The sequence below is a fragment of the Phascolarctos cinereus genome, unplaced genomic scaffold (assembly GCF_003287225.1).
Source record: "Phascolarctos cinereus isolate Bilbo 61053 unplaced genomic scaffold, phaCin_HiC Scaffold_4;HRSCAF=312, whole genome shotgun sequence".
Classification (NCBI taxonomy): domain Eukaryota; kingdom Metazoa; phylum Chordata; class Mammalia; order Diprotodontia; family Phascolarctidae; genus Phascolarctos; species Phascolarctos cinereus.
Genome location: NW_027555847.1, coordinates 450,107,460 through 450,131,877, shown reverse-complemented (window position 1 = coordinate 450,131,877; position 24,418 = coordinate 450,107,460). Strand labels below are relative to the sequence as shown.

The window sequence follows — 24,418 nt, the reverse complement described above, 5'->3', positions numbered from 1 at the left end:
TTGTCCTTAGGACTTATTGTACTACCAGACAAATGTTGGGCTACATGAGGATCTGGAAAGAGGTCCACGCAGCTGCCCTCAGGGAATGTTAACAAAGGACCCAACAAATAGGTAGAAACTGTATTCTGTGGAGATGACACATCTGGATAGAGGTGTGTAAAGGGGAGACTGAAAAAGAATTTAGAGCTTAGAAAAGATTCAGTAGAAAAGGAGAATAGACATCTAACATAACCTACACCATCTACACAGCCCAAAGGCGTAAGAAAAGGCACATCAGAGACTAATTTGCGCTGAGAAAGAACTCAAACTATCCATATGGATCCCCTAGGTCCAGGTGGAAAATGGGATACAAAAAGAGGAGAGGTTTGCTTAAGAGAATTTTCTTAACTACTGAGGGGTTCACATATGAACCCATTCTGCATTTTGTCAGGCTAAATAGAATCTGTCATAGCATACTTGAATGTTTACAGGGAAGCCAATGGCCTATGGGAGGCATGAACCAAATTCTGAAGTTTCCTAGGATAGAATTCCCTGAGTAGAAGCAAAATAAGCCATGGAGAATATTCTTGAGGAGAGCCTAAAAACGAACCCAATCTATTTTGCCAAAGGTCCGTTACAATTACATTTGTAGCTCTTTGCTTCCTTCCCTTTCTGGACTCTTCATATGAATGAATAAACACAAAATAATATGGATCAATTTTTAATAATTAAAAATTGGGCACAGATTGGTACTATGGAAAGAGTGATGAATCTAGAGTCAGAGGGCCTGGGTTCAAATCCTAGCTCTATCACTGACTACCTTTATGATCTTGGACAAGTCACTCAACCACCTTTGTGGTTGTTTCCTCATCTATAAAATGAGGATGTTGAACTATATGACTTCCAAGGTCCCTTCCAGGTTTGAATGTATAATCCTAATTGAGGTAATAACTACATGCAAACCAAAAGAAATTTTCTATGACATTTAAAATTACAGATATTTAGAATCATTTTGCTTAAACCTCTACTGAATGTAAGAATCAACTTTACAACTTTCCCAGAAGTTTTCAATCATCTAGCTTCTGGTTGAATGCCTTCAGTGAATTCAGAAGTTCATGAAGTACCCTATGGATTGATTTAAAAAAAAAAAAAAGGACAGAGTGACCCAGGGATCAAGATAGTACCCTGGAAGAGTTGGCTGATATGTGGACTAAGAAGTGAAAGAGGAAACAGCTATGCCAATCCTGTTACCATAGTAATCTGTGCCAAATAAATGTGAGTAACGGGACCGTATTTGAAACTACCTGTTTCTGCATTGTCTAGTCACTGAGCCCTCCATATGCCTTGGTAAACAGTTGCCTTTGTATCTGTTGTACTGAAAAAGCTCCTCTGGGAGGCGACACTGCAAAGGTGGAAGGGAAATGCCTTAGGGTATGGTCTTTAGAAGACCTCCCCACAACTTCCCACCCTCATTTCCTTCATGGGGTGAAGGAAAAATAGCCCATGTGGTAAAAATAACACAGGAAACTTCTTTGGCCATTTATCTCTATCAATCAAAGATTGAGAAGATGAGATGGGCATTTTCTTCATTTTACCATGAATGCTTTCTGGACTTGAGTTTCCTTCTTGGTCAAACCAATTTTAATATATTTATTACTGCTCTTAGCAGGAAACCTCCCTAACAGGTTGAGAAGCCACAGTTCATATTTCTCTCAAAGATATAAAGGTACTACTACTTCTAAGGATATAAAACAAAATAGTACAAACAATATGCAGAAGACTTGAAAATGTAATCAAGCCAGTAAGAATGGAGAGAGAGAAAGAGAGAGATGGAGAGAAACACAGAGAGACAGAAAGAGAAAGAGACAAGTAGAGATAGAGAGACAGAGAGAGAACTTTACAAACAAATGGCCCCAGCTTGAGCAGATCCATGGATTCAATCAGGACAAATACCACAACACAGTTTCAGTCAGTAGCACAAGTTCTTCCAAAGCATCACAAAGGCATCTAGAAAACTAAAAAGAATTAATTGATGTTGATTTGGTCTTGCAAAAGCAGAAAGGTTTTAGTTTCTCCACTTGGATTAGACGATCTCTAAATATTCTTGTGGTTCTAATATTCTCTGATTCTATGAAAGATATGAAGGTCAGCCTTACCAATGTGTTGAGTAGGAGAATAACTGTGCATAATGATTTTGTTGCTTAGAAAGACCTGATCCCCTAAGAAATCTTGCATTTGATGACTTTCCTGAAAGCCCATATCAAAACTTCATCTCTTTAATACAATGTTTTAATACCTGCTAAAATACAAGTGTCCATAGGATAAGTAATGCATGAAGCTTTTAAAGATTTATATCATAGTATGAATAATCAATCAATTCAGCACCAAAACATGTATTAATAATAATAGCTAGCATTTATATAGTGCTTTAAGGTTTACAAAGCACTTTACATGTTAATCCACTTGATCCTTACAACAACTTTATGAGGTAAGTGCTATTATTATCCCCATTTTACAAGTGAGAAAACTGAGATGAGTTTAAATGATTTACCCAGGGTCACATAGCTACTCCATGGCAGAATTAGTCTTCCTAACTCCAAGTACCATTTAGCTGCACCTATTGTGTCCTAGACATTGATAATACAAAGACAAAATTGAAACAGTCCTTGCTCAATTGAGACAGCATGTGCATATATATCCTCAAATGGATTTATGATCTCATTGCTTTGGATATCCTCCCAACAATGCACATTGCAACCCATCAATACTGGCCCATCCTGTGTTACTCTTGCCTATGCTCTCCCATAATTTCATCGAAGTAGCCCTTCCTACTTTTTCTTGACATACTGAAGAGACCGGTGGAGAACTCAGGCTGTTCAGCAGTCATCCCTCACTCTTGCCATGTGATCAACCCATCTTCTCTTTATATGATATGTTGCCATGATGACATCTTACTCCTGTTCTTTGAAATTCTTCATGATTATATGTTTCAACCTGCCCACACCCACTACACCTTTCAATTGTCCTCTATGACATATTCATTTACAATTCTTTGGAGACTGTTGTGCTCTATGTCTCACAACCAAATGACAACACTAGTGGAATATTGGCATTATGAGGCTTTCTTTCCAAGAGAAGCTTAGAGTCCTTAAAGGAGCTTTAAAGTTTCATGGAGGAAATCCATCCTGCTCTTTTTCTTTCTTTTTAAAAATTAATTAATTAATTATTTTAATTTATGGGATAAAGCATGCTTTTCCTTAGCAGTATAATTAAAAAAGGATGATTGCATGTAAAACTGCAAATCTATTACATACAACTTGCTATTCCTTTTAAATATATAATAAAGTTATCATGTAAATTTCTTTTTTTTCCTTTTTTTCCATCTTCCTACCCTAGAGGTGGCTACCATTAGACATATACACACACACACACACACACACACACACACACACACACACACACACACACACACACATATATAAACTTATTCTATACATACTCCTATTTATCAGTTCTTTCTCTGGCTGCAGATAGCATCTTTCTTCATATGTCCATTACAGCTAATTTGGGTATTTATAATATTCTTTCTTCTGTTTAGTTCTAAGCGCAATTCATTATTTATTCATACCGTTGGTCCTAGATATACAAACTTACGAATAAGTCCCTAGGTTGTCCATCCAATTCCATGTCATAATTTGGGCAATGGAAACTCATTAGCTTGGTCTTCCCAGCATAAACAGCCAGACCAAATTTTTTTGAGTGGTTGTGGATCTTATCTAGGAACCTTTTCAGTATTCCAGAGCTTGATGCAATCAGCACAATGTCATCTGCAAACTGGATCATCTGGAGAACCTTGCCATCCACAGAGAATCCCTCTTCAACTAGAGCTTTGCACTGCACTGCCTTCATCACAATGGTGAACACCCTTAACAAGCATGCTATGCCTTCTTCTATGCTTTTCCCAATATTTACAATAAGAGGGTCTTTGGACTGCCTCAGGGTGTGTTGTTTACTCAACCTTCGAGACAGATTGTGAGTCCAATTAGACAGCGATATTAAGCTGTCTAATTTAATTTAATAGTAATTTAAGCTCTTAAGTTATTAAAAATAGATTAAGCAATATAGTTTAGGAAAAGTACCAAATTATTCCTATGTGTTAGTTTTTCTCTAAATTTATTTCTAATTTGGGTTATTTTTTAAGGTAATGAATTTTAGTAATGAGTGATTTGATAATAGCTGTGTTTATTTAAATGGAATTTATTTAATGTAAAATACATAATTGGATATATTATATGGTATAATCTGATTCTAAAATTCATGTCTATGAGAAACCTAACCTATTGTCCTACACAGGCATACTTAGGCACTAAACCAGTGACAACAGCCTAAATTGGAAATATAATACACAAGAGGAAATTACCAACTTCTGAAGGGGTAATTTTGTAAAGCCAAACTTATTAAATAACAGCAAACACTAAACACTGGGAACTTACCAGTTTTAAAGAAGCAACTTGGTCAACATATCACTGGGAAATGATCCAGGAAACTCCAAGAGATAGTTTCAACCATCTGGTATGAAGTATTGTTACCTTCCCCGTGGGGTTCTTCTACTTTATTTCCTCTTGTAAATACATACTTCAGATGGGTATTTGTGTAAGAGAAAAAAGAAATACCATGAGGATAAAGTAGCCATTATCGAACACACACACACACACACACACACACACACACGCCACTGATTCAAGCTACATTTGACCATTGCATCATTCATGGACAGACAGCCCAACAACTGGCCTTTCATAGCCACAAGATAGTAGTAGGGCAATCTCTTGGGGATATCCTACTAATTGCTGCCTGTACCCCACTTAAAAGTCTTGTCTGTTTCTATGACCGACTATTTTTCTTTCCCTGCTGTACTGACACACTAAATCTGAATAAGCACACCAACTGTTCTTTCCAAGGAAGAGCTAGAAGATGCTTAGCATGGACGTAGAGAAGCAGCATTGGTGTAATGATGGTGTACTGTTCTGCCTCAGAACATCTGAGTTCAACTCCCAACTCTAACACATACTAGGCAATTCACTTAATCTCTCAGGGTCCAGAACAACTCCCTAACACAGGGATTCTTAACCTACTTTGTGTCAAGGATCCTTTTGAAAGGCTAGTGAGGTCTATGTACTCCCTCTCAGAATGCCATTTTTAAATAATTGAAGGAAATGCTAATTCTTAGTTAGAGGTTAATGAAAATAAAAATTTAACTTGTTTCTGATCCAAGTTCACAGAGCCCCTCAAATCTATGCAGACTCAGCCCCCTTGGGGTGGGGTGGGGTGCAGCCAGGGTGATCTGTGAGTCCCAGGTTAACCACCTTGGCTCCAAGTCTATAAGTTGTAGAGAGGTTTACAATATGTATTGGTAAAGGAGGTTCTTTACTGGGAGCTCCCACATTGATGAAATCACAGGTTCAGTTAAAAAAAAAAGATCTTAGTGCTATAGTTGTGGATTTGGAATATTCCAAGTCAAAAATCATGCTGGCTATTTTTTGATCACTTAGAGGATCCTCAGTGAGAGAATCTGTGCTTATAGTGAGTGACAGGCATGATGGGATAAGCCTTCTGTGGACTAAACATTTCTTGTGTTTTTCTGAGGATATCCCAACCTTGTGAAATCTGTCAAATTTTGCCTCCAGAGACATAGAGTTCCTCTGCTTCAGGGCACCCATAGATCAAGCTTCTTTTTGATGACATCCTTGGCAAGAGACGAGACTGTTCTTTACACCAGAATTCTTCCTATATCCACCCATGCAGCACTAGAGTTTATGACATAGCAGAAAGAACACTGGACTGAAAACCTGGCTTCTGCCTCCAGCAGCCACTTTCTAGCCATATGAGCAAGGGCAAGTTTCTCAAAACCCCTGAGACTCAGTTTCTGGCTTCTGGAAAAACGTGGATAAAAATAACTGCACTTACTACTTGACAGAATTGTGGTAAGAATGCAATGATCTAATGCATATAAAAGCTCTTTGAAAATTCTAAAGGATGATGTAAGTGTAAGAAGAGTAAATCATTTGCCCGAAGGCCTTTGGAGTAGTCTGCATTCTTTGCAAATTCCCTATATCTTTACACATCACTGACCTGCCACAATGGTCTCAGGAAAACCTATGAGTTCCCTCCATCCTTTCCTCTCTCCTTTCACACCCTGCCCCATCTGTTAGAATCACTCTAACCCTAATCACATTTGTAGTGAACTATTTTGTTATTACAAATTAAAACAACTCTGAAGTTCTACCTTACACTTACGACGTTGGCAAAAATGATTACAAAAAAGATAAAAGACAATTGCTGGAGGGGATGAAGGAGGACAGGCACATTTTAATGCATTGTAGGTGGAGTTGTGAATTGGTCTGGACATTAGGGGAAGTTGATGCTATACTGCGAAAGTCCTAAATTGTATACACCCTTTGATCCAGCAATACTACTAGGCATACACCTCAGTGAAATCAAAGAAAGAAGGAAAGGATTCAAATGTTGGAAGATTCTCTGCTGGAAGAAAAAATTGAAAACTAAAGAAGTACTCACCAATTGAGGAATAGCCAAAAAAATTAATGTATATAAATGTAACACAATATTATTAATATAAGAAATGACTAAAGGGATTGGATTCAGAAAAACTTGGAAAGACTTGTATGAACTAATGCTGAGCCAGAACCAAAACAATTTATACAATGGATGCAGACATAGTAAAGAAAATTAACCTTGAAAAACTTAAGAACTATAGTCAATATAATGACCAACCATGACTCCAGAGGACCAGTGATGAAGCATGCTTCCCATGTTTGACAGAGAGATGACAGAGTCTGACACAATTTTTCAGTCATGGCCAATGTGAACATTTGTTGTGCTTAGCTGGGCTTATTTGTTACATGGGGTTCCATGACTATCCCTACTGATCATCTTCTGAAAGAACATTTTGTTTTAAATCCTTTCACTTATAAAGCCATCACAACTAAGTGCTTATGATTTTTTTCAATGCAGAAACTGAAGTGACATAGTTAGTGACTCTCATTCCTACTCCCTGCCTCCCCACACCATAAAACACCTTCACTCCAGGCCTTTGACTGTTCACAACATGTAGCTTAGGAGAATCTTCATTTTTTATTAAACACATATCCAAAATAGATTCAAATCAAGAAGGATTCTTCTTTGGTGTCTTCTAGGTAGTTTGTGACAGTCTTTATGAATCTTTAGGGGTCACAAAAAAGAGTACTGAGCAGCAAAAGCTCTAAATGGAAAACCATTACTAAGCCAGGCCACTTTCCATGAAATCCAAATCACATGGATGTCACCCCTTTGAATGTTGCTGATTCTTTGAAGATTGCAGAGTGCATGAGGTTACTGTTTGTTATATGTTCTCAAAGAAGACTATAACATCAGGGAAGTGATGCCATGACATGCAAGTGAATTGGATTTACGTGAGGGAGGGCTGTGTGAAGTCACCAGCCTCACTTTCTCCTCTGGAGCCATCTGGGTCCAGTGGCAATATATAGATCAGGACAACTAGAGATGTCCCAGGATGCAATAGGGGCAGAGTCCATGAGAGCTGACCTGGGATGTGGACTTAGGTCATGAGAGACCTGCTGCTACATCTACCTTTTCCACTTTACCATTTCCTCTTTACTGGCCTTGATTTTGCTGGTTAAATACCAATCACTTTCCAAGGGATTGCAAACGAATGAGGAGGAGTGTAGTCATACAAGATTCTGGTAAATCTCTACAGAAATACCCAAGTATTCTCACACACACACACACACACATGCACACACACACGCACGCACACACGCACACACACAAACTGCTGCCACCACCACCTAGGCTGCCCCTGAGACTGACCCCCCAAAACAAACATGATGAATTCATATCCTGGGGTGGAGGGGGGTGGTGCACCACCAACAAAAGTTTGACCAGAGGAAACAATTTCAATTCACAGTGAAGCCTCCTGGGGCTGTAGTTTACAAGGAGTGCTGCCAAATCCCACTCTCTTGGCGAACAAACTGTTCAGACTTCAGTCCTGTTAGGAGGGTGAGGCAAGTTTCTTATTTTCAAAAGAGGGTCTATCTAAGATGTTTGTATTATTTCAATACTGTGTTTATGATGGAGACCGTGATTGGTGGGGTAGGGGTCGGAAGGAAGTTTTCTTGTTCTTGATATTTTCCAGAGATCAAAATTAAAACAAAATGCATTACAGGTAGTTGGCTAACCTTCAACAGCATTAAGTGGCCTCCACATAGTGAACTACATCACCGTTCTTTAGCTACAAAATGGTATACAAAGGTTCACAGTGTGGAAGGTTAAGTGCCTATTTCATGTTAGAAGTCAATTTCCCAATCTTGTTCCAGGTGGTTAGTAGTTATCTACTCAAAGACTTGGCTCTATGAAAATTTTCAGTCTAAGATGAAAAGTTCTGACATGGACACATATTTACCAAATAAATCATCAATAGAAGGAAAACATTAAACCAAGAACAGTAAGATAAATTGATAGCTACACCGTAACTAAAAATAGTAAAGATAAGCAAATTCATAAATTATATCTACATTGACACTTGTATTGTTTGATTAAAAGTTCTTGGGTCTTAGAAAAACACTTATTGTCTACATGGGGCAGGGCATGATTTGCACATGAAGTGGATGTTTAAAAGAAAATTATTCATTAGAAAATTAGAATAAATACAAAAACATTTGTCAATATTTTAGGACTTACCACACACCATTTTGCTAGTTACAAAAGCAAAAAACTAAGTGGTCCCTACCCTCTAGGAACTTGTATTCTACTGCAGTTAAATAGTATGTACACAAATAAATAAATAAATGTAAAATATGTACAGAATGGATACCAAGTCATTTTCAGAGTACATGGGAAGGACTAATACCTGGGTTATGAGAAAAGGCCTCTTGTAGGAGGTGGCCTTTGAAGGGAGCCTTGAAGGGAGCCTGGGAGTTGCAAGCGTTAGATGTAAGGAGGGAATATATTTCAGGCTCATGGGACACAAGTTGATCTAGAACTGAAAATCATGCTGAAAGAGGATGGAATGTTGTATGGAGAACAGCAAGTCAGATCATTTGGCAAGAACATAGAATGTGTGATGGGGAGTAATGTGAATCAGTATTGAAAGGCTGCAAAGGACCTTGAATTCCAAAATTTGTATTATATCCAGAAGGCAATGGAATAGCAAAGCTTCTTGAACAAGAAAGTTGAAAAAATTTAAGGAAGTAGCATGATAGAATGGACAGAGCACTGAATCAAGAGTCAAAGGTCAAGATTTCTATCCCACCTCTAACACCACCTGTGTGGCCTTTGGGAAGTCACAAATTCACTAGACTTCATTTTTTGTCATATGTGAAAGTGGACTAAATATTGGACTAAATACCCTCTGAAGTCTCTTCAAGCTCCGAAACTATGATCCTAAGATCCTACAGGGTAGAGTCCCTTTCAGAGCTTCCTGCATTTTATAAGAGGATCCTAGGACAAAAAAATTCTTTCCCTTATTCAGATCTGCCAGGAACAGTTAAAAGAGCATCCCTCCCAGAATGTCCCTGACTGCGCTTCTAAAGCAGACTCAACAGAGCCACTTCATAACACAGTACTTAGATTTGGGGGTGATAAGAACAAGACAAATTACCCATCCTCATCTATATCTGAAAGGTTGTCACTTTGTAAATTAAACAGCTTGAAAACAGAATTGTCAACATAAGCACAATGTATTCATTTACTGAATGTTGATGGGTGACTGATTAAAGCAAAATGAATTTTAGGGGGATAGATAAAGGGTGGATATTTTGACCTAAGTAATTGTCATTTTTTTACCTTAAATATAGCATATTTATTTTTCCCAAATAGCTAAAAGTCAGAGTCCCCCAGGAAAAGATATAAGCAGTTTTTGAGAGAATTTAAATTTGACATGTTGTTCTTATTGCTCTCAAATAGAAAATTTCCAAAGATTGTAGCTATTTATTTTTCTAATCTGTTTATCTATTTTATCACATTTCTTTTCAGTTAAATCCAATGTATATTTTGATCCTTGATATAAGTGTTTAACACACACATTGATCTAGAACTGAAGCTGAACATTTACCTCGGAAGCCATCTAGTCTGGGAGTAAGCAAACCACAGCCTGATGGCCAAATCCTGCCCACTGCCTGTTTTTGTACTGCCGCAAGAGCAAACAATAGGGGTTTTTTTTACATTTTTAATGCAATAAAACTTCATTTAAAAATATAAAAATCATTCTTGGCTCACCAGTCCTACAAAACCAGACTGTGGGCAAAGTTTGCTGATCCCTGAACTAGACTTATAACTTCACATTACAGTCAAGGAAACTGACTGAAAGGCCCAGGGTGGTTAAGAGACTGAGCAAATTGACACAGGTACTAAGTATCAGCAATGCCATCTGAAGCAAGGTTCTCTGACTCTAGAGTCAGTTCTCTTTCTTCTATACTATGCTATATTAAATCTTAAGCCAGTAATTATTCACCAAAATCCTCCTCTGATACCTTGTGGTCATGTTGAGATACTGGGGCTTTTCAAAATTATGAAGCTCTGACACTAGAGTATAAGTTCTGGTTAGTATGTCCTGCTAAGTTGTCTCTTAGTGCAAACCCAAAGTTAAAGAAAAATGATTAGAGTTAGAGTAATGTTCTAGGGCAGCAATAGAATATATATTTAATGCCCAAGAGCCGGCCTAAGTCCAGACAGAGGACTTGCGATTGGCATCAGTGAAAGGAATGGTGATACTGCCAAGTGATGGACCCTTCAAGTATTCCAGTAATATGGGGAATTCTACGTATAATCTCCCCTTATTTTGAAGCAAATTAGAATCATTTTCCAATAGACTCAAAATTGTATCTCATGGGGATCAACTGAAACATCAAAGGATGTTTGGTCTGGAAAAGAAGAAATTTAGAAGCTGCAAAAATGGTCTTCAAGTAGTTTAAGAGTTGACCTGGGTAAACTCCCCAAAGGCAAAACCAAGACGAATGGGGGAAAAGTTACAGGAAGGTAAACTATTCCTCATTCTAAGCAGGGATAACCTAACAATGAGACCATCCAAAAATGCAATGGGCCAACCCAGGTGGTAGCGATTTTCCTTTTGTGTATGGTTGTTCTAACAGAGTTTGTATAGCCACATGTCAATCAGTCAATAGATATTTATTAAGCACTTACAATGTGCCAGGCACTATGCTAAGTGCTGGAGATACAAAAAGAGGCAAAAATTTCTCACCCCACTCTATGCCAGCAAAGGTTGGGTATTTAGTTTTATTTTGTGTTTAGTTTATCTCATATAACTTCTCCCACCTCTGCACAGTGCCTTCTTCAACCAAACACCCTTCTACCCTCAGTGCCTCCATTTCTTCTCCTCTCCTGCTGTCTTTCACCCTCTGAAATCTAGCTTCCAATCTTATCACTCAATTGAAACTGGTCCCACCAAAGTTATCAAAGATCTATTAAGTGACAAATTAATGGTCTCTTCTCAGTCTCTTTTTTCCTTGATCTCTCTGCAGCATTTGCCACTGTTGAACGTCTTCTCGTGGATACTAAATCAGTCAACTAGCATTTATTACAAAAGACACTCCCTGCTCTCAAGAATTCACAGTCTAATAGAAGAGATAGCATGCAAACAGCTTTGCACAAATATGTATACACACACACATATATATATATATATATTCAGGATAAATTGGAGATATGCAACAGAGAGAAGGCACTAACATTAAGGGGGTTTGGGAAAGATCAGGAATTCTCTTTGCTCTCTGGGATGTTTATAACACTGCCACTCAAATCTCACTGCTAGAGATCTTTCTCATCCTGCCCTCACCGCTGCCAGTGGCTTCCATTTACTCTGAATTTATCTAATATGTCCCTAGGTTGTCTCCCTTCTTAGTCTGTAAGTTGTTGGAGGGAAGGGACTGTGTTTGCCTTTCTTTGTATCCCCAGCACTTAACACAGTGCCTGGCACATAGTGAATGATTGGTGTATCCTTATTGACTGATGAACAAAAATAAAACAGTTCCTGCCCTCAAGGAGCTTATTTGCTTCTAGGGGTGTCTTTACACTTCTTAAACATGAACCAAAAGGGAGCTTCAAGTAAATTACCTACATACAATTATTATTAAGCAATTACTGTGCCTGAAAATTCTTCACAATCAATAGAATAATTTTGGCATTTCTGGAAACCAATGTTCTCTAAAGTGACTAATAGGTTTTCTTTGATCCTAGTTTATAACTAGTTAGTGGAGGTTTGGAAAGGAAAAACAGCTCAGTTAACAGCTTGAGTAACATATTAGTTCCTTCTGAGCTAAGCTTTAGACCCAATCGAAAATGTGCTTAATAATACCCCAAACCTGGCAACGGTGTTGAATCTAGAGAAAGGAACAATTTAGTCCACATTTTCAACAGCTACAGAATTGCCATTTCCTTTTCCAGCTCAGGAAACTGAGGCAAAAAAGGGTAAGTGACTTGCCCAGGGTCACATAGCTACTAAGTGTCTGAAACCAGATTTGAACACAGGAAGAGAACTACCTCCAGGTCCAGCACTGTATCTACTGTGCCACCTGGCCACCAAAAGAATTATAATAGAATCATATATTTAGAAGTGGAAGGAATCTTACAGGTCATCTAGTCCCTAAACCTCATTTTACGGATGAGAAAACTGAGGCCCAGAGAAATGAAATGACTTGCCCAAGGTCATATAGCAGAGCTCAGATTCGAACTGGAGAGTTCATGTCAGTTGTTAATTAACAAGTTTGATGCTATCCAAATTATTCAAGATCCTTCCCAAAATGTGATGACCAGACCAGAACAGAATGCAGTATTCTAGGTGTAGTCTGATTAGACAAAATATGATTTGACTATGACCTCCTCCTCTCTCTAGCCTTGGACAGTGTAATATGTAAAATGCATTAGATTTTCGGCTGCCATGTCATCCTGTTGTCTCATATCGAGTCTTTTCTTTTCAGATTACTGCTATCTAACCTCCCCTCTTCCCCCTTCCTGACAATGTTGTGAAGCTGATGATTGTGTTAAGTTTTATCATGTTTATCTATTTTTTGGCAATTGGCCTTATTGCTCTCCTTTACACACACCATTCCATCCTTTGTCTTCATGCATTTGCATGGGCTGTCGCCCATGTTTCAAATGTACCCCCCTCTTTACCTCCATCTGATAGAATCTTGAGTTTCCTTCCTAGCTCAGCTCAACAAATGCCTCCTCAATGAGGCCTTTCTCAACATTGCCCTCCACCCCTAGCTACTAGTGTCTCTTTTCCTTAATTACCTTGCATTTCTTTTGCATACATTTACGTATTTATATATCGTTTCGCCATATAGAATATAAGTTCCTTTAGGACAGGTACTCTTTCATTGTTTTTTGTATTCTCAGTACCTAAGACCCAAAAAGATCTTGGCAATATAAAACATTGGGTCTCACACAGAAGGTGCATAATAAATGAATATTGATTGAACTAGTCTTTACTTCTCTTTGTATTCTGCTCCTGACTCTCCAGAACATGTCCCCCAGAAGGATTCTCATCCTGGAGTTTACACCAGCCTATATCGTCTTCTTCTGATTGGCCAACTCCTCCAGAACCTCTTTTAAGCAAAATATCAAGTCAAGGCAAGTCTTCACACCTCTCTGGGTTCCACTCTTGATTCTGCAGATTTTCTCCACCATGCCCCCATGCAAGTCTCTTCCCCCATTAGAATGTAAACTCCTTGAGAGCGGTAACTGTTTTTTTTCTGTTTGAATTTGTATTCTCAGTACTTCTAATAGTGTCTAGTACACATTCAATAAATGGTTATTGATTTCACTTCTTGATGACTTGATTAAACTAGATAATTATTCAAGTAGTGAATTTTCTCAGATAATCTTTCTTCAAAAAGGCAGCTAGGTAGCAATGTAGCAGATAGAGTACAGGACTTACAGTCAGGAAGACCTGAGTTCAAATCCTTCTTCAGAAATTTATTAGCTGTGTGACCCTGGACAAGTTACATAAATTCTTGTGTGTCTCAGCTTCTTCACCTTTAAAATGAAGGTAACAATGGTCCTCACCTCATGGATTGTTGTAAGGATAAAATGAGTTAACAAACGTAAAGCACTTTGCAAATCTTCAAACACTATATAAGTGCTAGCTGTTACTACTATTATTATAAAACCATCAACAACGCATTCACATATACTACCTATTTTTTAAAATTTACCTTCATAGAACAAAATCAGGCTTTACTTTTGCAATTATCACAAAGAATCATAGAATTTTAGAATTGGAAAGGACTTCAGTGGCTTTCTAATCAAGACAGTACCTGAACAAACACCCCTTTTACAATATATCAGACAAGCAATCATCTTTGGGAGAATACCCTTTTGGATAACTGTAATTGTAAGTTTTCCCTTATTACAAGCCTGAATCTACCTCATTACAACTTCTACCCATTCCTTCCAGTTTTACCCTCTGAGGCCAAGCAGAACAAGACTGACCCCATTTCCACCTAACAGCTCTCAAATACTTGCAGACAGTTATGGCATCTTATCTTTCTTTCCCAGGCTAAAGAACCCCAGTTCATGCAACTGATCTTTACATGGCATGATCTTGCAGCTTTTTACAATCCTATTCACTCTCCTCTGGTTGCTCCCAATAAATCAATGTCTTTCCTAAACTGTGGTCCTCAGAACTGAACATGTTGTTTGAGATGCATTCCAACCAGGGAGAGCAGAAAAGGATGACCTCTGTTCCTGGAAGCTAGGACTCTTAATGCAGCCAAAAACCTCTTTAACTTTTTTTTGGATGTCATATCTAATTGTTGACTCATAGAAAGTGAAGTCCACTAAGAGCCTTAGATCTTTTTCACACCCAAAGCTGTCTAGTCATGCCACCTCATCTTATACTTATGAAGCTGATTGTCCCATTAGTAATACACTACTACAGTTGCATAAGGCAGCTTTCACAATGTCTTGTGCCTTGTTATATTCATTAATGCAACATGGATTTTAGTTTATGGTAATTGTCAGTTGCATCAATTATTAAGTCCTTACTCACCACAGTTGCAGATCCAAAAGCACATGGAAAGCTAGAAATGAATTTGAAGATAACCTAGTCTCCAAATGTAGGCTATGGAAGTAAGAGATAAGGAAAATATACTGGGTACCATGTTTCCTAAATTCCACTTGCAATATTTTCTACTCGGTCTTTCACTTTGAGCAAGTCATTCCTGAATTTCATTATCACTCCTTTCTTCTCTCATATCTATTTTACAAAACCCCACATTTTATAAATTAGGAAACTGAGACCCTGAGAGGTGAAATAATTTGCCCAAGATCAAACTGGTGATGGCAGAGCTAGGGTTCAAACTCAGGGTTTGTGACCCAAGGTTCAACATTCTTTACACGATTCTACTCTGCCTTTCCCAAAGCTAAATTACCCCTGCTAATGCAAGCTACAGGGAATCTCCAACACTAGAATTCAGATTTTAGCTTTAGCAACCCCGCATTTCAGCATAGTGGGAAAGCCTATTAAAAAGCAGCTGTTGACATCATTCCTCACTCCATTGAACATAATTCAGGATTCCATGTCGTTTTCCCCAGCATACCACACAATGTGACTTTCATCACAAAACCTTCATTGTGAGGGTTGGCCGGGGCATTCACATAATATTTGGTCCCCATTGTCACAGGTGCAATTTGGAAGCAGATACCTAAAATTAAGGGGTTGAGAAGAAACACCAGTCCAAGTACACTCCCCCTAAATAGGGCATATGGGGAAGGTCCTGTAAGATTTATTTTAACCTTCTTCAGGAGCAAGGAACATCAGATGGGTGAGGGGGAGAGAGTGTTCATATATGACTGTACCCCCTATGATTGTAGGGGGTAGGCACAGGTGGATCTCACCTTCTTCCCTTCTCCTATTTCTACATCATGAAGTTTCTAAGAGACCTTTATAAGCAGGAGGAATGAAAAATTGGTCTCACAGTTAGTCTCAGACTTCCCACTTGTTCCATTCATTGTATAGCCCATGTTAATTTTTCCACTATTGTCGAATCAAATTCTACCTTTAATTATACAAAGAAAACTCTCAACAAGATTAATGGGAGCTGGATGTGTGAAAAAGAGGACAAAGAAAAAAATTGGTAGCACTTAAGTGCTAATTTTAGTTTCCTATAGGAAGGAACAGAAGAAAACAGACAAGAATGCCATTGAGAAAATATTTTTATTTATAAATACTTAATATTTCTTTGGCCTGGCATTTATTTGAATTTTTATATGAAGCTTAATTCTTTAGGTTTGAATTTCCTATCTTGTTTTAATGGCATCCCATGGAAAGTTAAATAGTTGAACATTCCATCCCAAAAACCTGCCAAATTTCCTCTGAAATGTTTATTTCATGGCTGAATTAATTTTAACATGTTATCTAATGTGGACTCTTTGCTTCTGTTTACACAATCCTGAACTCTTTGTTGGAAATGACTCACAAAACAAACATAAGAGGCAGAATGGGAAGGGTCAGGTACTATTTCTCAACAAACAGACCGCAATGGAGTATTGTCATCAGACTGTGATTGATCCCACACATGGAAGCAGGAAGCAGCTGGTGCTACCCAAAGCATATCACTCAATAACCTTCCATGCCTCACATGATGACTTTGGACATATGTGTCAAGAAAGGACTGTAGAGCTAGCAAGAAACTGATTTTACTGGCCTAATATGGCTGCAAATGTTATCAAGAAGTGTAAAATGTGCCAGATGCGTACAAAGGAAAACATTACCAACTCATTCTGTGTACTTGAAGCACATAAGTACCAGCAAGCCTTTGGAATTTTTCTGTATTGACTTTCTATCCCTGGAAGGAGATAGTAAAAATATGAGTTATATTTTGATGGTGACCGACCATTTCACTAGGTATGTACAAGCACAGTCATTCAGAAACCAAAAAAGCATCAGCTGTTGTTAAGTGTTATTAGGAAAGTATTTTTCAGTATATGGACTCCCTACCAGGATCCACTCTGACTAAGGTAGAGATTTTGAGAGCAGGGCTACTCAAGGAACTGTTGCACTTTGCAGGTATCAGATAGGCTAAAAGACTACATACACTCCATACTCAAGGAGAGCCACACACTATTGAACACACTGGGATTTTGAGACCAGAACAAAAAGCTCAGTTGAGTCAACATGTATCATTTCTAGTATATCCATACAATACCACCAGGAATGATGCTACTCCATACTTGCTTATGTCTGAGCAAGAACCATGCCTGCCTATTGCTTTATGTTTTGGTACCTTAGATGAAAGAAGTGATGTAGCTACTCACCCTCAATATGTCTCTAAATTATAGGGGAAGTTCAGATGCCCACCAACAAGCCACAGCTTCAGCTCTGGGACAGAAACAAAGGAAATTATGATGCCAAAGTATGGTGTCAAGACCTTCAACAAGGAGGCAGAGTTCTGCTGAGAAACCTGGCATTCAAGGGGTTCACAAGTGAGTTAGTTGACCAACGGAAAACTCACACATACAAAGTCATTGGGCATCTTGTCTCATTTACAAAATGAGAGAAAGGAGAGGGCACCATCAGGACTATTCACTGCAACTACTTATTATTGCCCATAGGAGAATTAGTTGGACTTTCTAATGAGAAGATAGAAAGAACTGCTGGACACTCATCTAGGAAAAACAGATTGTCCAGTAGCTACACAAAGACTTTCTAACCCAGATAGGGATGCTGAAAGTGAAGGAAACTGCATTATGATAGGGCAGAAAAACTGAACCCAAAGCAACTCCTTTTCCGTCCAAAACTGCTACAGAGACTAGTAGGGTATAGATTCAACCCACAGAGCAGAACACAGTTACAGTCAGCCTGATACAGCTGCCAGTCTAGGTACAGACAAACAAGCCAATAATGAATCTGACATATTTAGCCCATACTACTAGCTCTGGTATAGGAACTGAGAGCTCAGTACAAGCTCTTATACAAAAGAACTAAGCCTTTTAGAGCCTTTAGAGCTAAATTATGATGTTACAGGTAAACCTGATGATATAGTTACAAATCTAAGCAATAATACTAGTGATTGCCCAGGTGAAATGTGCCTTGTGTGTATTTGCATAGTTTACCGCTGTATATATGAATTACTGCACGTTTGAGCAGTCTTGTCTTTTTTTTTCAATGATGTCGCTGTTGGGGTCCTCTATGTTTTGTGCTATGGTCATGCTACAGCAATACCTGTTAATTGCTTTGTGTACGCATTATTGCTTATAGTTAAGTTGTATTTTATATATAGCTCTCCTGGTAGTGGTCTTGCAACTAGCTAGCTTGACTTTGTTAGTTGGCCATGCTTATTGCTTTTGATTGATTGCTACGTACAAGGGGTATACATGTACTTTTGAAATGTGTATATGGTATGTTCTGCATGTAGTTAGGCATGTCATCACTGTGAGACCCTCCCAGGTGATGCACTGTATGTGCCGTGCCTACTGCATGTGTTAATATGCATTTGTCTTATTTTAGTTTCAGTGGTACTGAAGGTTGGTTGCCCAGGATGACAAGAAAATCAACCTTGTTGTTTTTAAAGTGCTATTGCTTGTGTTTATCCTGTTTTGGACTCACCCCAGCTGATCTTTGCAAGGGACTACAATGAGTTTCAGCCCAGAGGAGGAATATAACTCCATCCTAAATGCCATTGGTATGAGATTCTCCTCATTGGTGGAAATCAATGCCCTGTGCCCATATGAGGAGAGAGGTGGAGTTGGAAAGAAGAGAGATTCAGTCTCTCAACCTTCTCCTGATTCTCAAGTCTCTGGCCTTCGGGTGCTTCTGGCTTCTAGCTTTGAGAGAGAGGAGACGGAAAAAGCCAACTCCATTTAAGGTTGCTGAAGGGAAAATAAGACTGAGAAGAAGCTCACATGAGAGGAGCTAGCAGTCTCCATCATGTCCCTATCCTCAGCTTGCTACACTTGAGATTTTGGGGAATTTCTTTCACTTTTGGTGAAATCTGGGCCTTTCTTCAAGGCTGAGTTACTTTATTCCCAATGGGAGAACTCTCACTCTGTATTGTCTGGTATATATTCTCCTATCTACACTTCCTATGAATTCTCTTTTGCTATCGACTCCGATAAACAGTGTTTTTTTTCCTATTGGCTATGTGTATGTTCATTGTAGAACTGGTATTTGGCAGGAAGAAGGCTGAGCTTTGGATATAGTTTGGGTCCTCCTTCCTCCATTAATGAACATCAATCAGAAGTTTAGCTTGAACCTGAAAACCCCAGAAACTAGACAAATAATGTTTAGGGCAACAGACAGATATAGTTCTGGTTGGTACCCCCACTCTCTCTGAAGATCAGGGTGGCTAAGCTTCTGGCCCCAACCTTCTGCTTCTTTCTTGGCAGGAATTAAAGTCTCCCTTGGAGAAAGGCTGGGGAACAAGAGGCTAGAGATGTGTACTGTACCTCCCTTTGAGTCACACGACATCCCCATACCCCACGTGAGGGACAGCCTCCCTTTATGAGTTTCTTGCCAAAAGTCATACTCAAGCCATGCTCTGTAGCGGTAAAGTGAGAACAAAAACAGCTTTGTGCCATTTGGATTCTTTTTCTTGAACAGAAAAGACCCAAATGGAGTGTTTTGACAATGCATCCTCAAAATTTAGCCCTATACTAATTAGGGTCTAAATAAAATGCCTTAAGCTTTTTGAAGCACCACTACTGAAATGTAAGTGGATCCCACAATGTCATGTCATTATAAGCAAGTAACACCTACTGAACCAAAAGGAATCTAAGAACAATTAATTCCTTACACTAATTGCAATTTAACTTATGTCCCAAAGTTTCAAACAAGCTTCAGCATTACAATTTCAATTTTCTTCTTCCTTTTGGGTCAAGACCCATTTAAAACAAAACAAAACAAACAAAAAACCTTGGCTTTGGGCTTTTTCTCTTCCCATGCTGCTTTTAGTTGGGAAGCTGGATCTTCAGAGAACTGGGTAACTCGGAAAGGCATAAAACAAGGACAGCACAAGAGGGAAAGCAGAGGTAGCAAACTTAATCCTCTGCCAAATCCCCCTTTCATAATTTATAGTCTGTCACCAGTTTATCACTGAGAACTGTCCCTCTTTCTCTCATTCTGCAGGCTCCTTTCCCAGTGGACAGTCTATGCCAGCTGTCTAGGCAGCAGGAAAGGCCCTTTTTCCCAAGCCCCAACCTGTGGGAAAATCTTCATTGGCCAGTAATTGATTCCACCCTGCCAGCTCCATTACTTTAGCCTACAGTCAAACTGCCAGCAAGCTGGAGACCGGGAGCCCTCACCCTCCCATGCTCCCACTGTTGAAGGCCAACTAGGGGATTGGGAGCTAAGGCAGTCAGCCCACCCTGCAATTAGCACTAATCTGAAAATTGGCCTCTGATTGCAAAGCCTAGCACCTGACAGCTAATTGCTTATGTCAGACCGATGTGCATTTCATATGGCAAGGTGAGGTAGCAGAGACCACTTTCTCTCCCCCTTCAGTTGAAAGCAAGAAGAGGACAGCCTAAGAAAACCAACAAGTCTTTCTAAAGCCCTGTTCAAATGATTTGCACTGCCTATCTGTTTGCTTTTGGAGAAAGTGTTTGTGTCAAAAGCTGCAATTTTTTATTTTAATTGGAAAGTAGACTGTTGGGGGTGGAGGAAACATATGGTATAAGTTCTCTCCTAATAGCATATTTAGATCTTGTCATTTTCAACTCCACATGCTAGAGCTACAAGGAGGACAATGTAGAGACTGGACTATTTATGCATTGAGTTGAATTCTCTCTCCTTCCTCTCTCTCTTAATTTAGTATTTTTCCCTCAATTACAAGCAGAAACAATTTTTAGTTGAATATTTTCAAACCGAAGGTTTGGAAGAGAGTACCAGAAGAGGCTTTATGTATTAAAGGCCTATATAAAGTATAGGCCTACTTTTTGTTGATCATTAAATCGTATCATAGGATTTAGAGCTGGAAATAACCTTTAAAATTATCCTAACTTGATCTTCTCTTTTTACAGTTGGGAAACTGAGGTCTAGAGAAGTTAGGTGACTTAACCCAAACCTCACAGGTTAATAACAAAGCCCAAATCATTGAATATTTTGGGGGACTATTAGTCTACCATAAAATTCAAAAACCTGGAGAATTTTTACTAGCCTATCCACACTTGTTCTCTCCTATCCCCACCCCACTCCCAGCAGTAGACTAGCAGTGATAAGAAAACTGTGTAAGAGCATGGCAACAAAATCAAGTTGTTCTTTCAATAGAAGGATAGAAAGCTAAGTAATGAAGGGTAGAAATAGGAAAAACCGAAGTGGAGTAGGGGGAGAAGTGGGTTAGAGAGATAATAGAGTAGAAAGAATGCCTGATGATGCATCTGAAGACTTAGGCTTTTGTTCTGGTCTACCACTTAGACTCAAGCAAGTCAGCCAACCTCTCTTGCCTCTGTCTCCTCATTATCATCATCATCACCATCATCATCATCATCATCATCAACTTCATCCTGTCAATTTTATTTATTGTTTTAAGTTTCATAAAGCATTTTGTTTACAATCATGTCTATGAGGTAAGTAATGAAAACTATTGTCTCTGCTTTATAAATTTAAGTGACTAAGGTTCACAGAGGCTAGGTAACATACTCTGGACTAGAGAACTAAAAAGCTCTCACAGCCAATTCCCTGACTTCAATTTCAGTGCTCTTTTCAAGAAATAAATATTTATAAAGCACCTACTTTGTGTCGGGCACTGTGCTAAGCACTTTACAAATATCTAATTTTATCCTCAAAACAATCCTGGAAGGTGGGTCCTACTATTACTCTATTTCACAGATGAGGAAACTGAGGCAGGCAGAGGTTAAGTGATTTGCCCAGGGGTCACTTGGTTAGTAAGTATCTGAAGCTGATTTTGAATTTAGGTCTTTCAGACTCCACACCCTTTGCACTATTCAAGCTGCCTCTAATAAGACTTGTCCTTTGTTTCTTAGGATTGTCATAAGGATGAAAAGGATAGCACTTGGAAGTGTTTTTTAGGAAGGACACTTATAAGGGACTTCGTAAGCTATACAGCATGATAAAGAAGTAAGGTCTGGTATTATTGTTGAGGCATAATGGTGGCCATGAGGCATCTAGAAAAGTCTGAAGTGGTGAGGTCAAGGACAGATTTTAGCCACCATCACTAAGACTCAAAAAACCAGCTACTCCAGCCTAACAATTGATATCTGATCACAATCTTCTCCTTGATACTCTCTTCTCTCTAGCTTTCCAGGACACCACTCTCTCCTGGTTCTCCTCTGACCTATCAGACTGCTCTTTCTCACTCTCCTTCACTGAATCCTGATCCAGGTCACTCCCAGTAACCTTAGGTGTCCCACAGGACTCTGTCCTGGGCTCTCTTCTCTTCGCCCTCTATACTTTACTTAATGATCTCATCAATTTTCATGGATTTATTTATTATCCCTGTGCTGATGATTTTCAAATCTGCCTATTCTCTCTTAAAACTTAAATTATCCTAGCCTAACCATCTCTTTTTTACAGATAGAGAAACTGAGGTCTAGACAAGTTAAGTGGATTGCCCCAAATCTCTCTGTTGACCTCTAGTCTTGCACATCCAACTGCTTTTCAAACATCTCGAACTGGATATGCAGTAGATATTCTAAACTCAACATGTACAAAGCAGAATTCATTATCTTTATCCTTAAAAGTTCCCGTCTTCCAAATTTCCTTATTACTGTCAAGGTCACCACCATACTCCCTATCCCCTAGACTTAAAAACTAGATGTAATCCTCAACTCCTCACTATCTCTTCTTAGCCCCTATAGCTAACCTATTGCCAAAGCCTGCCAATTTTCTCTTTGCAAAATCTCTTCAATAAGTCTCCTTCTCTCCTCTGATATTGTCACTACTCTGATGCAGCCCTTGTCACCTCACACCTGGACTATTGTTGCTTGCCACATGTCTCTCCCCATTCCAGTCTACCCTCCACTCAGCTATTGAAGTGATTTTCTACAAGCTCAGGTCCAATCATGTAACTCCCCTACTCAATAAAATCCAGTGGTTCTGTCACCTGCAGGATCAGATACAAAATCCTCTGTTTGGCATTCAAAGCCTTTTAGAACCTAGCATCCCCTCCACCTTTCTAGTCTTTTTATACCTTATTCCTCGAATGTACCGTTTAATCCAGTGACACTATCTTTCTTTTTGTTTCATGATCAAGACAACCATCTCTTAGCTCTGGGTACTTTCTCTGACTGCCCCCCACCCCATGTCTGGGATGCTCTTCCTCTTCATCTTCACCTCCTGGCTTCCCTGGCTTCCTTCAAGTACCAATGAAAATCTTTCCCTCTACAGGAAGCCTTTTCCAACCCTTCTTAATTCCCTCTGTTAATTATTTCCTATTTATCCCACATATAGCTTTTCTGTACATATTTATTTGCTTGTTGTTGCCTCCATTAGACTGTGAGCACCTTGAGAGCAGGAACTGTCATTTGCCTCTTTTTTATCTGCAATTATTAACACAAAGCCTGGCACCTAGAAGACACTTAATAAATTCTCATTGACTGACTAACCCCCGTACTTATGTCTATTGAGCATAAGTCAAGTCTGAGCTGCCACCCTGCAGCTTTAGCAACTATCTTTTCACTAATAAGTGAAAACAGACTCAACATTTGTAATCTAGGTAACAATGTTGAGCCCTTCCCAAGATGAAGACTGTGCTGAGATCTGGGAGACAATGGAAAGCCATCTATATTTTTCCGCACCAATATTTCTCTGGTACATACCACCATGGAAGCCAGCATAAATAATTCTATTTAACAGAGATGTCATAAATTGTAGCCAAGATGGCACAGTGGATAGAGCTTCAGGCCTTGGAGTCAGGAGGATGTGAGTTCAAATCCAGCCTCAGTCACATAACACTTCCTAGCTGTGTGACCCTGGGCAAGTCATTTAACAGCTTCACACACACAAAAAAAATTGTAGCCAAAAGCTTCATAAAGCAGAAAGGCAGAAATCATCTTTGTTTCTGAATAAAGAGGCAACCCAAAGGCAGAGGCAACCCAAAATACAGCCATGGAAGAAACCGTCATCCAACAGAGGAAAAAGAACACCAATGGATCTATATGAGAGTGACATAATTTCCCATGCTGATTTCAGATGCTACCAAGACATAATTCCGTCCAGCTCGATTATCTGAGAGAATCCTGTTCTGGTGCTGTAATGGGGTTTGATAATTGTTCATGCAGCACTTAAGCTTCTCCAGCCAGGTCCAAGTCTCTGGGCACACATACAGCAAAAGAGCATTGCTTTAAATAAGTGATGAACAGAGAGCCTCCAGTCTAAACCAGCCCAGACACAAAAGCCTGATGACAAGAGGTACCTTGTGCCATGCATTATACATTATATTCAATA

The 24,418-nt window shown here is 39.0% G+C and overlaps 1 long non-coding RNA gene across 2 annotated transcripts in view; it reads right to left on the bottom strand.

Annotated features, from left to right (window-relative positions):
- LOC110200820 (uncharacterized) overlaps nucleotides 1-24,418 on the bottom strand; it is an 81,053-nt gene that overhangs the window by 3,710 nt on the left and 52,925 nt on the right. Inside the window, exons 2-3 of one of the 2 annotated variants that reach the window (XR_002322311.2) lie at nucleotides 4,473-4,614; nucleotides 132-1,994 (exon numbers count right to left, since the gene is read on the bottom strand). This is a non-coding gene — a long non-coding RNA (uncharacterized LOC110200820). Of the gene's footprint in view, nucleotides 1-131; nucleotides 1,995-4,472; nucleotides 4,615-24,418 lie in introns of those variants that run through there. The other variant, XR_002322313.2, reaches the window with a different exon arrangement.